The sequence below is a fragment of the Gobio gobio genome, assembly GCF_949357685.1.
Source record: "Gobio gobio genome assembly, chromosome: 19".
NCBI lineage: Eukaryota > Metazoa > Chordata > Actinopteri > Cypriniformes > Gobionidae > Gobio > Gobio gobio.
Window position 1 is genome coordinate 9197181 of NC_137112.1, and position 18954 is coordinate 9216134.

At 39.0% G+C, this 18954-nt stretch overlaps 1 protein-coding gene across 2 annotated transcripts in view; it reads right to left on the reverse strand.

Moving 5' to 3' along the window:
- The window catches only part of camk1b (calcium/calmodulin-dependent protein kinase Ib), a 126194-nt gene that overhangs the window by 18912 nt on the left and 88328 nt on the right, over nt 1-18954 (reverse strand). The gene's annotated exons all lie outside the window — the stretch shown is intronic.

Below are 18954 nucleotides of genomic sequence, written 5' to 3' on the forward strand. Positions count from 1 at the left end.
TTTGTGGTTTCTGCGTCTTTCACACACACCAACGCACATGATCACTCTCTCTGTTTTTTTTACCCTAGACAGACTGGTGCGCAGCAGGAACACGGCAGAACCACATGGTGATGCTGTACCGCATCATAACCACCAGATGAAGCTGTTTCACTCACTTTATGTTGAAAGACTAGGCAGTCGGGCCTCTCTTACACACATCTCATTGTGGTTAAGTATACTTCATGACTCATTAAAGATCTGTAGTAAGAAGTCAATTCCCTTCCTCAGAAGTGGTGACACTACCTATACTACCAGATTCATGATTATACTCTTGAACTAACAAAAGGGTACCTTGGTAATATAATATAAAGTTTGGACATGTAGTAAAAAGTACTGTAAAATACCTCAGAATAGCAAGTAAATTCCATGGTATATGAATATGCAGTTATATCAAAGTAGCAATACCATGTGGTATAAATTGGTCCATCACTATAAATTGGTGCAAACATACTATTCTTTTTTTTGTAAGTGTGATCTGGGTTTTAATAATAATAATGGAAACAAACATTTAAAGGGATAGTTTACCCAAAAATTCTGTCAACATTTACGCACCCTTACTCACCTGTATACATTTCTTGGTTCTGCTGAACACAAGTAAAGATATTTTGAAGAAAGTTTGTAACCGGGCCACTTTGGGGCACCATTAAGGCCCCATTTACACTGCATGGTTCAAGTGACCCAATTCCCAGTGCCGCTGCTCCCACCACGCGCATCACGTGCTGCGCGTAGGACACCAACTGCTGAGGGCGGCACCACAAGAAAATGCCCGCCCGTGCATTGTGCGTCATTGAAAAAAGGGACGGAGACGGATGACGTTAACTCAGGTGGACACGAACTGCAATCACATGACACTAATGGTGCGATGTAGGACGAAGGTACGAAACAGTGGAGTAATGTGGAGGTTTGCTGACCTTTAAAGGGTTAGTTCACCCAAAAATGAAAATTCTGTCATTAATTACTTACCCTCATGTCGTTCGACACCCGTAAGACCTCCGTTGATCTTCGGAACACAAATGAAGATATTTTAGTTGAAATCTGATGGCTCTGAAAGGCCTCCATTGGCACAATGGCACGGTTCACTATCAAGACCATTAAAAGGTACTAAAGACGTTGTTACAAAGTCCATCTCACTACAGTGGTTCTAAAATAACTTTATGAATCGGCGAGAATAGTTTTTGTGCGCAAAAAAACCCTAAATAACGACTTATATAGTGATGACGATTTCAAAACACGGCCTCATGAAGCTTCGAAGCGTTATGAATCAGTGAGCCGAATCATGATTCGGATCGCGTGTCAAACCGCCAAACTGCTGAAATTTGGCGATCCGAACTGCTGATTCGACTCAATTCGACTTAATTTGTGTTCCGAAGATGAACGGAGGTCTTACGGGTGTCGAACAACATGAGGGAAAGTAATTAATGACAGAATTTTCATTTTTGGGTGAACTAACCCTTTAAAGATTAATACATTGAATAATCATTTTGTTTGTGTCCATTGCATATTGCGCTGTTTTACTTCCTTTTTTCGGGTCAGAACGTCTTGGGCTGTTTCGCCAGTGTATAGTGTAAATGCAAATATCAGATACTGGTCGCTTTTAAAAGATGATGTAAGTGGGTCGTCAAAAAAAATTGGATATAGTCACCAAATCAGAATTGTGCATCAAGACCTGCAGTGTAAATGCGGCCTAACTCCCATAGCCGGAAAATAATACTATTAAAGTCAATGGTGCCCCAGAACTGTTCATTTTCCCACATTCTTCAAAATATCTTCCTTTGTGTTCAACAGAACAAAGAAATTCATACAGGTTTGAAACAACTTAGTGACTAAATGATGACAGAATTTTCACTTTTGGGTAAACTATCCCTTTAAAGGAAAAACTTCTCCACCCTTTCTAAAACACTCCTGCTTTTTCGGTTTGGGTGAATTTCATGGAAATGTCACACATTAAAAATCAAAAGAACAAAAAACAAAAGAAGCACTAGTACATCGGAGACATTTTCTCTTCCAATTATAATCACCATAATGCAAACAAAATCCCATTCTCTATAGGACTGCTATAGAGTGCTATATACTCCTTTTTGCGGTAGCTCTCTATATAGGGTGAATTCAGGTTGAATGGGACACTTTTGAATGGGTCATCTCAATGGCAAAAAGTGTCCCAATCAACCTGAATTCACCTTATATCTATGGCATCGCTGTCAAAGAGTAATTAGCTGGTGAAGTGGATTTACACATTAACTGTAATTATGAGCCCGAGCCCGATTTAAACCCGACCATTTTTTAATACGTGGGTGTTTTGACAATAATCCGCTCTATGCCAGCGCTCCACTCATGAACTGCTCACCGGTAAAATTACATTCTCTCAAATCCCACTCAGACATAACATTTATCTGTACTGTAGCCTACTATACTTGTTGTAGCCATTAAACAATGTATTTTGTTTCATATTATAATGTTATTTTAAAATTTAATCTGATTATGAAAAGTGTAAAGATGCGAGAGGGTCCGAAATGATTTTGACCACTTCATTAAGTTTTGTAGAAAGCCTTTCTGTAAAGTGAATTTCGTTTTGTATAAATTGTATCTTAATTTTAATCAAGGTTTCATCAGCCAATTGCCTGGATTTAATAAATAAAAAGCAAATAGGCGATTGCAGACAATAATCGTGACACGAAGGCGCCGGAGCGATCACTTTCATTGCACATGAACTGGAGCGCGTCTCATAAATAAACCAAAACTCAGCAGGCTACTTGCCTCACAGACGTGAGAAATATGTGTATAGAAAGCTTGTCTACTTTTCAACAAAACAATTCGAAACGAAAAGAAATAGTTAAGCAAAGCGCAGTGTTCACACGAGCAGCTCATGACTTGCGTCTCAGAGCGTTTCTGTTCAGAATGATGCGCTTCTTCACTGCATGTGCTGTGAGTTTAACACATATTTTTAGACTAATCCTGACTTGTGCAACTTTTTACACATTGTTTCTTAATTGTAGTATTAGTTATTACTTTAAAAAACCACAAATGCTTGATCAAGGGCCCGGACTGGCCCAGCCCGGCACAAGGACAGTGGCAGGAAATAACGGCCCGACTCGGCCTGCGGGTAGGGTCGGGTCAACTTCGGGCTCGGGCAGAGAATCTAAACTCTAATTTACTCACCCCCACATCACCTAAGATGTTCATGTCTTTCTTTCTTCATAGACCGTAAGGTGAAGACGTTTTTCGTTTAATCCCGTTCCCATGTATGGGGCACTAAATTATTTTCATTCCAATAAAAAGATCTATTGGTTTTGAGCGAGAAAATAAAAGTTCTCCATATGTAATCCTGCAGTTTATTTTTTATCAGTGTTTAAAGTCGGCAATAGTTCCTCCCTCGCGTAATCATATTTTGATCATGAGTGATGCGGCTTCGCGGAACATTCGTCACGTGCTTCCCGCTAGACCAATAAGGTGGCTGCTTTTAGGAACGACGTTTAAATGTCAGTCGAAGATGTCGTCAATATCGAGCAGCGAAGATGATGAAATTACGGCCAGACCTCCTTTTAAACTCCGTAAAAAGCGTTATAAACAATGCTATATGCATCTCACGTCCATAAAGAATGAACAAACAAAGGATTTTACACACACACGTTGGGATACGTTCAGAAACAGCGTCAAACGGTGGCTTGGCTTGCAGGGTGAGAATCAGAGAATAGCAGAAACATACAAACATTGTCTTGAAATCGAGTTTGACAATGTTCCCGAAGACGCTGGGTTTCACTCCACTTGCTACAGGCGTTTCATTGACAAAAAGCGTTTGGATGCGGCCGAGAAACGGGTCACGCAGCGTCCTTACGCTCAAGTTCAAGGCCAGTACGCTCAAGTTCAAGGCCAGTCTGTGTCATCGGCTAGTAGTACCTCAACAATTGAATGTCCGACCAAGAAACTAAGGTCCAGGACGGGCCTGCCAGCAGCTTGTGCAGGTCCTGTGCTTCCTGCCTTGTGCATAATTTGTAAGAAAACGGACAAGTACATTACTGTTGCAAGCAAACGCCAGAAGGACCATCTTTCACAAGCAGAAACATTGTCAGCAGGTAAGAAACAACAACAACAACAACAACAACACACACGTTTGAACTTTAAAGTTTAATATAATATGCAGGTTACCATGGCTAACTGTCAAATTCAATTACATTATTTATTTAATATTTATTGTACAGTCAGATTATCAGTGTTTTGCATACAGTGTCAGAACACTTAATATTGTTGGTGTTAACAGTTTTTATTTGATGGTTTTTATTTACAATTTTTTATTATTATTATTAATTACAGGCCAATTGCTGAAAGCTGCTGAGATTAAAGAAGACACTAGCATTCTTGTGCATATTCGAGACAAAGACTGTGTGTCTCTGGAAGTGCGATACCACAAGTCCTGTTACAGACAGTACACCAGATTCTTGACAAAGTCTACTGCAACAGTTACTGGGACCTCAGAAGAACAGTGAGTTGTTATATTGCATTATCAAATAACAATTCATAATTCCCTCACATTATTGCACATTTCAAAAGTAAAGCCCCATCATTGCAGTGTTAATTTTGAAAGCAAATTTTGATTTAATTTTTATCATTAGTCTTTTGACTAAAATGCCATTTAGTTTTAGTCATTATTTTAGTCACCTGAATTTGTTTTGTTTTAGTTGACTAATTCTACAGTAGATTTAGCCTCCTAAAATGTGAGTTTATTTAAATTGTAATGCATTAATTGTGCATTTAAACAATACATAACCGACTGTTACTTGAATACATGTCAGAATTTTGACTGTTTTTGACAGTTGAAGCACAAAAATACACGAATTAAGCTCAATTAACTTTTTTTTATAGTTTTTTATAATTTTGTATTTCTGTTTTTGTTAGTATATCAGGTTAAGCTAAAGCTTCAAATCACTTTTTTAATTTCAAGTAATTGTTTTTTTTAAGGTTTTGATATGAATGATAAAATGTTTAGTGGTTTGTGAAAGTAGAATAAACTAGAAATAATTTATTACCAATGCATTTTCTTTCTAAAGAATAAATTAAAAAAATCTTCACAAATCGCTTGGTCAATTGCTTTGGATTTTCTACTATTTCTACTATATTTTAAATAGAATGCATGGTGAAATAGTTATGGCACACTAAATAATATATATAAATTCGATTTTTAATGTTTTCTTTTCAGAAATGATCCAACCTTCGATGCCAGCTACAAGATCTTCTGTGAGAGGATCATCCGCCATAGAATAATTGTAAACCAAGAGGTGCTGACAATGACGCAGCTAAGAAGGATCTTTTTAAATCTTGTGAAAAAACATCAAGATCTTGATGCTTCAAACTACAGGTAATTTAAATACCATGAGTTTCTTTGGCAGCTTTTATGCAATATATATATTTATTAGGGGTGTAAGAAAATATCAATACACGTGAGTATCGCAATATTTTGTTTAACAATACTGAGTGTGGCGTCATTTCGGCCTAACTTGTACAAGGAAGTAAAAATGAGCGTACTAGAATCTCTTTTGTACCTTGTCTGTAACGAAAGCTGAAATGACACCACACTTCGGTTTTTGTACACCGAATCAGGAGCTGGAACCCCATTACTAGCAGCGAACTATATTAACATTAACATTAATGATGTGCCATTATGCTAGTACTATTTTTGTTCAGATCAAAATGTTAGGACACTGCATGTTACAATTGTAAACTGAAACTAAACCTTTAAAGCAGGGTCTATAAATATATATGGTCTGTTTATAACAGCTTACATTTTATACATTTAATATACCGGTAACTAAAGAATCCTGCAAGCACTTTATTTTTCACCCTTTACTCGTAATGCTCAAAAAGGTTTTTTTTTTAACTAAGGTTTGTATTTGGTGGTGTGTTCTTTATGACAGCTTTCCTAAAATTGTATCATATAACTAAAATAAGAAATATTCCAATATATCGCCTTGCTTACAGTATCGCAATTTATCATATCACAACCCCTGTATCGTGCTGCGTATCGTTCATATCACCATATTCTTGCCGATACACAGCCCTAATATGTATAATAATGATAACCATATTTTATAATGTGTAGAAGCTGACACAGTGTATGTTAACTTATTTGTTTTCAGTGTTAATATATCTATATTTATACCGTTGTGATAATTTTTCACTGTATCTTTGTTTCAGGCAGGATAAATTAAAGAGGAGGTTGACCCGTGATTTCCCCCAGCTGGTGTTTCACGCCCCTAGCAAGCGCAACATCAGTGAGCTGGTTTTTGTTGAGACACTCTCTGCAGATAAGCTAATAGACAGGCTACCTCATCCATCAGGTACAGAAACAACGGAGTCAACTGAGGTAACTAGCCAAAGTGACAGTGAAAACACGGCAAGTACAGTGGCTGGTCCGCAAAGACCAATTTCAATGGCCTCTGTCAATGCTACAGAGGACACAAGGACACTTTACAGTGCGGCATTGATATTAAAGATGCTTCTATGTGACTCTCCCAGTATGACATGCCCGTGGCCACCCACGTCAGATGATTTAAATGTGAGCGAAGCAAAATCTGTTGTGCCACTCGAACTGTACAATCTGATTTCCTGGATTATTGGTGCAACTGAGGAACCAACACTGGCCCATTATGTTGATATTCCAGATGATTTGAACCTTAAAGTAATATCTATTTGTCAAGACATTGTGTATCTTGCATCTAAGGGACGGAGGCAGACCCCTAAATCATTGTGTCTTGGTCTAACTGTTCGCCATTTAACAGGTTCATCTCAAATTGTGTCACTTCTAAATAGACTAGGACATTGTGCTTCATGGGACACAGTTGTTAGTCTAGACACTAGCCTTGCCCAACTACAACTAGTAGAGGGCAGAGACAAAATACCAAAGGGATTTTCAAAGAAGGTTCCTACAATACTTGTGTGGGACAATATTGACTTTGGGGAGGAGACACTGTCAGGTCGTGGAACAACCCACCACACAAATGGGATTATGCTGCAAAGTTCTGTAGTTGAAACGGTGTCAACAACAAACAGACAACCATTACAGAAGGGAGTTTCCTCATTCAAAGCACCCCCTAGCATCCCTGTGGAACAGTACCATCAGTCTAAAAGACAAGGACCACAGAACTTGTTCCATCATGAAACTATTCCATTACAGACAGACACATACAAATTGAACACTGTGTCTGCTGCACAAACTGAACTGGCATATGTTTTTGTAAAGTCCATAGATGCTGAAAGATGCACAATCCCAAGCTGGACAGGTTTCCATACATTGCTTCAAGGTGATGGCACTCTGCAAAAGTCAGCACTATATTATCTTCCAGTCATTGAGGCTTCACCTACAGAGATGTCAACAGTCAACACAATTCTGAAGCGAAGTGTCCAAATTGCTGATCAGCTAGAACTGGATCATATAGTGTTAGTTTTTGACCAAGCTATATATGCCAAAGCTCAGCAAATCCGCTGGAAAGATGATGATTTTACTCAGCGTCTAGTGATTAGACTAGGTGAGTTTCACACATGCATGTCCTACCTGGGCATTCTAGGAAAAAGGTTTGGAGATGCAGGACTGCAAGACATACTCATTGAGTCCGAAGTTGTTGCCCCAGGATCCATCAATGGAGTGATCAGTGGTCATCACTACAACCGCAGCATGAGGGCACACAAACTTCTGTATGAGAGTCTGCAACGCATCAGAATTCTCACCTTCTTAGACTCTTTGCCACCAGAGGAGAGAGATGAGTTTATGGATGTTATCAATGAGCTCAGATGTGCATTCCAGGACAGAACAATGGATGGTCTGTGCGCAAATGAGAAATTTGACAAAATGTGTTCAAAATATGAAGACTTTGTGAAAAAAAGAAGTGCAGAAAACCCAACATTTGCCTTCTGGAGTTCATACATTGACATGGTACAGATACTCCTTCTGTTTGTGAGAGCAACACGAGAATCGGACTGGCAGCTTCACCTGTCAACAGTGCGCTTGATGATGGCATGGTTTTTTGCATACGATCGTGTCAATTATGCAAGGTATTTACCTTCATACTGGCTGGAAATGGTCAATTTGCCCCTCACACATCCTTCTTGCCACAGTGAGCTCTGTGTTAAAGGCCAGTGGACTGTCCAACGCCAAAGTGTCCATGGGTTTGCCTCGATTGCTTGTGACCAGGCCATTGAGCAAACATGCAACAGAGATTCCAAGACAAAGGGTGGTTGGACAGGGCTTACACAGAATCGAGCTGCATTATATCGCTGGATATTGTCGCAACATGAAAGGGCAGCCATAGCAAGACAATGTGAGGCAATGGCAGGTAAATCTTCTGATATAAGGAAACGAAAAGACCTTGACAGCACACGAATTCATGCTGATGAAAAAGATGTGACCAGAATCATTTCCACCCTAGATTCCATGCTGAATCCTTTTGACTCACACCAAGATGGCATTGTGTGTCTTAGCTCTGGGACAGTCGCAGCTGAAGAAATCATGAGGGATTTGCTCACAGCTTCGGAAAAGGGGGAAAACGCTGTCAAAGAGTTTATGGACCATAGACTGTTATCACCATCAGTTGACATATTTGCTCCCATCAAAACACAAAAACTAAAGACCTTCAGTGATCAAGCAAAGACAAAGAAGAAATCTGCAGCAGGCAAAGAAGTGATTCTGCGTGCTGACAAGAAGCTATTCTCCAGACTACTCGTCATAGGTCAAAGTAGAAAGATAGACCTGCGGGAAATTCTGTCCTACTCCTTGGGAACTGTGTCATATCCTTTAGCTAGTGCTGATGGTTCACTTGCTAAAACAAACAAATCCGCTCTTATGGATCTATTGGAAACCAAAGGTGGAGACTGTTTAGTTGACAAAGTTCCGGCAGATGGAGCTATTCTCTTTGATGGCATGGCAGTCATTCAAGCCATTCGATCCAGACCAAGTACCTTTGGAGAGCTCGCCGACACCATTCTGCAGTACATAGTCAAGCTTGCTCTGAAGCACAACTGTACACGGATAGACTTTGTGATTGACCGGTATCCGGAAATGAGTATTAAAAATCTAGAACGGTCACGTAGAGCTGCTGGTGGTACACAACTGGTGAAAATTTATGGACTGGATCAGAAGACACCAACACAATGGAAAAAGTTTCTATCAGATGGAGCAAACAAAGAGGCACTGGCAGAATTCCTCTATGTTGCGTGGAAAGATGCTGATCTTACCGCTGTGGGCAAGGACTTAAGCTTGTACATAGCACATGGAGACCTGTGTCACTGTGTGACTGTAATGGAGGGTTTACAAACTCTCAGTGCAGTTGAAGATCTGACATGTGATCATGAGGAATGTGACACTAGGGTGTTTTTACATGCACAACATGCTGCACAGGAACATCAAACTGTAGTCATCAAGAGCCCTGATACTGATGTGGCAGTGATTGCTTTAACTCTGCAGCCAGACTTACCATGTAGGTTGTATTTTTTCACGGGGGTTGGCAACAAAACAAGGATCATTGATTTAGCTAAGGTGGCATACGCTCTTGGCACCAGTGTGTGTTTGGCACTTATTGGGATCCATACCTTCTCAGGCTGTGACTCTACAAGCGCCTTTTATGGCAAAGGCAAAAGAAAGACATTTTCTGTTGCTTGTGAGAAAGAGGAATACCTGGCTGCATTTACAAATTTGGGTAGCAGTTTTAACCTGGGCCAGTCTACCTTTGAACTTCTTTGCAAATATGTGTGCCACCTGTATGGCCAGTCATCTGCTGAAAATGTGAACGATGCAAGATACAAAGCATTCTGCATGGCATCGTCAGCTTTGCCAGAACTATCCATGCCCCCAACAAGTGACGCCCTGTACCAACATTGCCAAAGGGCAAACTACCAAGCAGCCATAATGAGACACTCTCTGAAAGGTTTAATGTGTGCCCCTTCACCCGTTGGCAATGGATGGCACCTTGAGGATGGGGAGTTAACGGTGACCTGGATGACTAGAAATCCTGCCCCTGAAAGTGTGTTGCAGGTAGTCCACTGCAGTTGCAAGCAAGGCAAATGTGAGACCGGAAGATGTTCCTGTATGTCTGCAAGACTGTCTTGTACTGATTTATGTCGGTGCCAAAATTGTTCAAATGTTTCACAGGAAACAGAGGAAAGAGCTACATGGGATGATGGCTCTGATGATGATGATAGTGATAGGGATGATACTGATGAGTAAAGACGTGCTGTCATATTTTAGACTGATTTTGAGCTGTAATGAATCTATTGTGAAATTTTTCAAAATTAAGGGGGCAGGGAAGCATTTTGAGTAATTTCAGCCAACTTGGGCCAAAGTGTGCTGCTTTTTTAACTTTCTGTGATTACATAGTACCTACTGAAATTTTTGATGTATAAAACATCACAGTTTTGCTACATTTAAAATGTGTATGTTTAATTTTGCTTGGTGCCAATCTATTAAGTTGAAGAGTATTTTCTACAAATTTGCCATATTTCATGGTCTACATTCAAACTTGAGTATAGTAATGCACCAATGTCAGTCTCAAATGTTAAGGTACATGTATAAATGTCAGTTTGAGATATATTTTGTGTTGCTAAAATGAATAAAAATACAGATACAAGCAAAACCAGCAGTATAAGATTTTCGTTTTTTTCAATTCACAATTATATACATTTATGGATTGTGACAAAAAACTGCAGGATATTTTGTGGAGAACTTTTAACATAAAGTTTAAAAGGGTGTTGTCTATGCAAAAATTCATTTAAAAAGTAGTGCCCAGGTGTGGGAACAAAAATCACTTTTTAGACCCTTTTTCCTAGTTCACCTTATGGCCTATCAGTCGAAAATAAATTTCAAGTGTTTGAGGAAAACATCCCAGGATTTTTCTCCATATAGTGGATTTTAACGGGGTTGAAGGTCCAAATTCCAGTTTCAATGCAACTTCAAAGGGCTCTACACGATCCCAGCCGAGGAATAAGGGTCTTATCTAGCAAAACGATCATTAAAAAATGTAATGGGGGAAACACTTCAAATCTGCGAACGCAAGGCAAGTGGACTTTGACCTCAACACTAAAACTACGTCTGGGAAATAACATGAATCTTCCATGAAAGCAGCAAGTGGCTTTGAGCCAAAGACGAGCAAACAAGTTCAGACAAGACTAGGGTGACATTCAAGGGAAAATAATGTATATTCATTGTACACATACACAGATTTTCTTTACCACATAAATAATTACAGGGACATATTGAATTGAGATTAATGTTTTAAATCTTGCCTGTCTATAAATCCATTTTGTACAGCGTACAAAACCATCATCCAGACAAGATGATCCCAAGAAGTTATAGTAATAATTATAGTAGTATTAATAGTAAAGTCCTCTGATTTCATTTTCAATACAATCAAAAACAGAGACGCATTGCATTTGAAGGAAGCGAGAGTGAGTCCGTTGTGATACGTGGATGTGCGCTGTTATAATGCGTTGCTATTGACGACGGTCATTATAAGGAAGGAAATGCCACAGGATATAATCTTGCCTAAAAAAGTGCATAGAGCTGTTCGCTGTATTTGTTGTTTGTTGATTTTCAAATATAAAACTTGTTGAAATGTTTTCAGTGTTTGCATCTGTTCTTTTTGAACAATTTCATCTCATTTGAACAAAACCGTGATGATACTGATAATCGTGATAATTTGAGTCACTATAATCGTGATATGAAATTTTCATACCATTCCATCCCTACTGCATTGAAACTGGAATTTGGACCTTCAGCCCATTGATTCCCATTGAAGTCCACTATATGGAGAAAAATCGACTGAGTTTTCGACTGAAGAAAGAAAGACATGAACATCTTGGATGATGTGGGGCGAGTAAATTATCACAAGATTTTTCAAATGATGGTAATGAAAATTAAGGGAGGATTGTGCTTGACAAAGTGTCATGAAAATAACGTCACAATGCAATACATTTTATTGGTCCTGAAATAAGGTTCATTTCTTTAACCTCTTAAGCTCTGGGACCATTTTTGGGATTTCCGCCTGGATTTGGCCGACCCAAATTGAAAAGCTTCCCATTCCCACATACAGTGGTCTAAATTCAAAAGTTTGGTGTCATTTTACAGGAAACCCATTGCAGTTTCATAAACCACTGCCTGAAGTGATAAACATGTAAGTATATGTTGTCTGAGCTGTAATAACCCCCTCAAAAAAAAAGACGATTTTAGATTTTTTTTATTTTTTATAAATTCAGTTTTGAAAGTGTGTAACTCAGGCCCAGTGAGCTCTAGCACCCTGCAGACAGTTTGGGCTGTTTCCACTAAATTCCAGAAAATAATGGAAAAAAGATTTTTGTCTGTATCATGTTGTATGCAAGATTTATACAAATGGATGTTTCCTGTAGCTTAAACAGTAGAGCGTGGCGCTAGCAACGCCAAGGTCATGAGTTCGATTCCATGGTAAAGCAAGAACTGACAAAACGTCAAATGTGTACCTTGAATGCAATGTAAGTCACTTTGGATAAAAGCGTCTGTCAAATGCATAAATGTAAATGGATCTGAAGGGAGGACCCTTACCCCCCCTCCCCCATACCAATATACAGTGGCATAAATGCAATATCCCAGTCTCATTGAATAATTTTTTCCAGTGTTTGCTGACATATGCTGGAAACAGCCAAAACTTTCTGCAGGGTGCTAGAGCACACAGGGCCTGAGATATACATTTTTCAAAAATGAATTTATAACAACAACAAAAAATCAAAAACGCCTATATTGTTTTTTTTTATATTTTATATGTTTCCTATATCAAACACAACATATACTATAATATTTATCACTTTCAGAAGTGTTTTAAGTAATTTCAGTTTTTCTGTAAAAAAAGACACTGTATATGGGTGAGGGGGTGCAGACAGAAATTACATAAAAAAGGTAATATTCCTCCATTCAGATTCATTTGAATAAATATTGCATTCATAATCCACACAAAAATCTTTTTTCCAGTATTTTCTGGAATCTAGTGGAAACAGCCCAAACTGTCAGCAGGGTGCTAGAGCTCACAGAGTTACACACTTTCAAAAATGAATTTATAACCAAGAAATGCCTCTTTTTGGGGGGTTATTACAGCTCAGACAACATATACTTTCATGTTTATCACTTTTAGCAGTGGTTTATGAAACTTCAAAGGGTTTACTGTAAAATGACACCAACATTTTGTATTTAGACCACTGTATGTGTATGTGTATGTGGGTATGGGAAGCTTTTCAATTTGGATAGGCCAAATCCAGGTGGAAATGGTCCCAGAGTAATTCAGTGTAAATAAGTTACTTTGCGTAAAACAAATGCCAAAGTGATGCATATCTCCAGAAAGTAGAGACTCTAAGCTTTCAAATGGAACCACATATGAGGTCAGAGCTCCTCCACAGACATTTAAAATTGAAAGTATATACTTGATAATGTAATTCCGGACCCTGTACCGGGTCCGCAGAGTTTAAGTGGTTTTAAGACACATAATAGGAATATCATTTATTTTGATTTCGGGGGTGATATGATCTCAGCATTTCTCTGTGAGATTCACTCATTTGTGAAATGGACAAGACGTGCTGCCTATGCGTGTTTCCTGCTAACTTCTCAGCACAAGCATTGTGGTCGCAATGAAACTTCATTCAGCAGTGACTGGTTTGTCTGTTCGTGTGTGTAGGATGAAGCAAACGCTGAGGGTGGGATTTCATAGTCTGTGGTATTTGAAGCATCAAGACTGTGGGTGCTAACACACACACACATACACACACGTACATGGATGCAGAGTTAATCTCTCGCTGAGTTGAAAGCCTTGGCAAGCTTAGAGTCCTGCTGTCTGCATGCAGAGCTGCCATCACCAGGAAAATACGACAATGCACATCTCTCGCGTCCCTTTCTGTCATTCTGTCGCTCTTGATCTCTCTGTTAACACAGCTGTTGTGGAAACCGACCCTTTGCTGTGTTTCTCTCTCCATCTTTTGTCACCCGTGATATAATCTGTCTCTCCTCTCTATATACGCGACTGATTCTCTCTCTTTACTGACATTTCGGATGGTAGGTGTGAAGACGCAGGTGCGAGCATATTTTCCTGGCTGCGTTCAGTGGGCTTATGCGCCTGTGTGTGTGTGGTTGTTTAGCCTTTTCCTTGATTTCTCAGTGGAAAAGACAATAGCGAAGCTCGCTGGCACACAAGTAATTAAAACAGGTTGACACTATGAGGGGGCGAGAGAGAGCCGAGGGGGGTGACACACAGTGTCATGCATTACCTGCTCCTCTGTAGCTCTATGGGGCCAGTTAGAAAGACACATGATAGCTTCTAGTATTGTGTCATGTGTCTCCTGTGGGTTCATCTAGTCTAGGGGTGGGCGATATGACTAAAATCTTATATCATGATATGAGTCATTTTATAGATATCAACATTTTTCAATTTCACAATTCTTCTCACCATTTTCAATCATCTTTAAAGATGGTGAAAATCAAGTTTTTAATGTGGTTTATATATCTTTGTGGTGTTTTTAATATGCTTCAAGACAAACCATGTGCCAGAGATGGAAACTCGACTCAATATCACAAAACATTTCAAAACACACCAAGCCAGCAAGCGCGTGACGCATTTGAAGGCACGCAAATTCATCACCCATTAGAAAACTGCTGTTAAATAAATTAGCAACAGATAGTAACAATATAGTCAAGCCTTATCTTGCAAAACGTTGTCATTTAATTTGTAAAGCAATCAATTAATCCGAAGGGAAGCTGCGGTGTCGCACAGCAGCAGAGGCTTACTTGCAGTCCATTTTAAAGAAGTACATATTTCCATGTCCTTTTTATGCTTTTCCCCAATGTAGGCTATTTGCTAACATATGCGTATAATCCAGATTTACCAAGTTAATTTACATCTGGATTGCACAAGCACTTTCATACGCAATTTATGACCCTGTCCGACTCATTTCCACAAACAAGGCACGGAGATGGAAATGTTCTTCTTTGTGTCATTTACTGTAACGCTTGTCTTCACTGGAAGACTACATTATACAGCATTTCTTGAGATCTACAGCAAACTACGCCAACTCAAACATGATTGAAAACATATATAGCTCAATTAAACTAGTATTTCAACTTGCCATTGTGCTGCGTTTACTTCAGTAAAGTTGAGCGAGTGGATCTCTGAGCTGGTGCGAGTGAGTGGAGGCGGGGATCATTTGCAAATTCATGGATCCGTGTATACTAAATGAAGCAAGGGTGTAGCATTGCATTCTAGCTATTTTAAAGCATGAATTTAAAAAAATTCACAGGAAAAAACTTTTAAATATGGCGTTTGGTGATCAAAGATGAGTTTTAAGGGATACAATTATTGACTACAGGGGGATTTTAACTATTACTAGCCTAAAAAACTCTTACTGAAGACAAGTAAACAGGAATAAAGAAAGAGCAAAGAAAACAAACTACAATAGAACAAAGACACACATAGACCTCCCTGAAAAACTTTAAGCACTAGAAATAATAAATACTACATAAAATGTATAAAGTAATCTAATGTATAAAACACACTGCATTGTCTTTCCTGTGTAAGTTAAATATACATGTATTCTTATTAAAGTTACAAATGTACTGATTCAGTCAAGAGCAGTGACAGATTTTCTCTTTAAGGTAAATTTGCGTTTTCTTTACTTTTCTTGAACTGTTTACGTTCACTAAATACATAAATGACTCTGTTTACTTGGAAATACATGGTCACTTTGACACAGGTATTGATATTTAACCGCTCAAGCCCAATTAGGCAGAAAAAAACACTCACTTCAGTTCTCACACACTCTATGAGCAACGGCTTCATGTGCGTCTCTCAGACAGCGATGACAAACAGTCTCTCAGTCAGCACGCATGTCTTTCGCTGCTAATTGCGCTTCAATGGTAGCCTAGAAATCTAGACGCACCCTAGCGGCAGCAAATATAATTTACAGCCAGGACGTCCAGCCCACAAGTTGGCTTGAGGGCTGGAAAAACCAGACTCTAGTCAGGCCAATCACCTTTCGAAACGGCTTTGGCAACGACTCAGGAAGACTTGGAGTTAGGGCAGCAGCTATCGATTATTTTTGTAATCGATTAATCTAGCACGTAATCGATCGATTAATCGAATAACAATTTTTTGTGTGTTTATAAACAACCAAAACTTATGGTGCGTGTCATAGGAATTTAACGAGGCTTCGAGGCAGAGTTTTTGCCTCAAGGAATTTTTGTAATCGAGTTAATCGAGTAACTCGATGAATCGTTTCAGCCCTGCTTGGAGTTAAGCTTTTCTTTGAGAAAAGAACAAAGAACGGCCCTGAAGTCATTCTTAAGAAAGGAAGATGTGTTTGGAAGTTTTGCCGACCGGATCCGGCGAAAGTTGAATCTATCAACTAGCTCCGCTTCACCTTCTCCGTTGCTATGGTTGGTTGTACCGCTATCCTATTGCGTGCAGAGGGAATTTGAAAGACAACCGTTTATCCCACCCCTCGGATTGAGCCCTGCCAATGTTAAGTTCCCAGACCCTACATCTTAATGTGGGTCTGGCTTGTCAGGCTACTTCAGTGGTTTAAAATCACCTTTTTTTTTAAAACCGCAATGCTTAAAAACGCACGCAAACGTTAAGCTTTTGTGACCGTGTAGCACACACGAGGGTAACCGCGATAGAGACGATAGTCCAAAATCTCTACCGGTTGACAAATTTCTACCAGTTAATCGTGTATACCGCTATATCGCCCACCCCTAATCTGGTGTGTCTAGTGTGTCATAACTAGCCTGACAAGCCAGACCCACATCAAGATGTTGGGTCTGGAAACTCACCATTGACAGGGCTCAATCCGAGGGGCGGGATAAACGGTTGTCTTTCAAATTCCCTCTGCATGCAATTGGATAGCGCCATGACCGCCACAACCAACCAAAGCAAAGAAGAAGGTGAAGCCGAGCTAACGTTAGTTGATAGACTTTCGCCGTATTCGGTCGGCAAAACTTCGAACATCTTTTCTTAAGAATGACTTCAGTGCCGTTCTTTGTTCTTTTCTCAAATAAAAGCTTAACTCCAAGTCTTTCAGAGTCGCGGCCAAAGCCGATTCAAAAGACCGTTGTTTGTCAGCTTTGTTTACGAGTAGCACGCAGAACCTCCGCAACTCTGCCGTGACGTGCCGTCATTATGTTAAGCCCGCCCACCGACTCTACACATGCTGTGATTGGCCTGACCAGAGTTTGGTTTTTCCAACTCTGAGGTCTACCGAGAGTTGCTAGACTATGTCATAACAGCTTAATATGCAAAAACTTAACTTTAAAAAAAAAAAAATTGTGATGGCAGATTGAGGGAGTGTTCGGTAAAACATTTTTTTGTGAGTCTGTTAAATGAGGCAAGTGAGGCTGAAATTACACACCCCTGTCCTTCTTTAAACTGACCATACCTGTTTTAGTATTTGCCCATGAATGGTAAGTTTTCTCTTCTCCTGTGTGGTCTATCAGTAGATCAGAGGAAATGACAAGAACACTTTTTGCTTAATTACTTTGGCTCGCTCTTGACATTGGAGATGACAATAAACCTCCTCTACTCCATTTCATGAAATGAAATGATGTATAAAATCTAAATTAAATGCTGAACCTAACCATAAGTTGAACCAAAGAGAGCTTTATTGAAAAAGTCCTCCTATAGTCAAAACTCATATTTTCTCATCAAAATGTCATATTTAAAAAAAATAATTCTGTGAAAAAAATGAATATTCATGTCTTAAAATAGCTTGAATGTAACTCCCTTGCTTCATTTAGTATTTGCGGATTCATGAATATGCAAATGATCCCCGCCTCCACGCACTCACACCAGCTCAGAGATCAACTCGCTCAACTTTACTGAGGTAAACGCTGCACAATGGCAAGTTGAAATACTGGTTTAATTGAGCTATATATGTTTGAACCAGAAACTGATTCAGTAGAAGTGGAAGTGTGAATTATACAGGCTCTTCTAGAAGTCGATGTATCAGAATAGTAAAGCGTTTTATGTATTGGTCTCTACAACGTCGGGCATATAACCGTAATTAATATGATTATCCTTTGGCTTGACTATGTTATCAAACAAGCTAATAATGTGTTGCTAATGTTACACAAACCATGTTCCCTTTCACCATCTCAGAGTCAGACAGCTGCCTAACAATCAGCATCCTTAGAAACACTTTGAACAACTCAGAACGTCAGTGGAGAAAGGCATATAGTTCATCATAACATCATAATATACATCATATAACATAATTCACCTGCTATATTGCTAAATCTATCCGATTTTTCATATCAACAGAAAATTATAGCGGGACAACCTTGCTTCTTTTGAGACCCCCCTGCTTCAGAGCATAGTTAATGATATGCTAAACCCCGCCCACACATTGACATGATTGGTAACAAGGTCGTTTGTGATGTCAGAAACACCAGCGATATCAAGCCGCGTTTTTTTAGTCTTTTTTTCACTGCAGTTTTAAGGAGAAGTTTCTCAGCAATGGTGTTGACTTATGAATTTGCACATGTTTTGTCTTAAAACATTAAAAACCTACATATAAACATATAAACAACATTAAAAACTTGATTTTCACATGGGGTGGTGGGGGGGCTTTAAATATTTGTAATTACACATTTCTAATGGTGAAGTTGCAATTAAAATATATTAACTGTAAATGTAATATCAAATAAGACACTACAGTTAAAACTATAATCAAGTACTATGCATGTACTTTTTAGAATGTTAGTCAAGACATCAATATAAGTGTACCTCAAAAACATGACAAAGGATTATTAAAACATACTGATTTACAATGTCCTTACAGTAATTCAATACAATTAGGCACACTTTTTTTCACAAGAGACCCAAGTATGCAAATTTTATGATGTCAGCGCTTAACCAACGCACTGCAAATCATAGC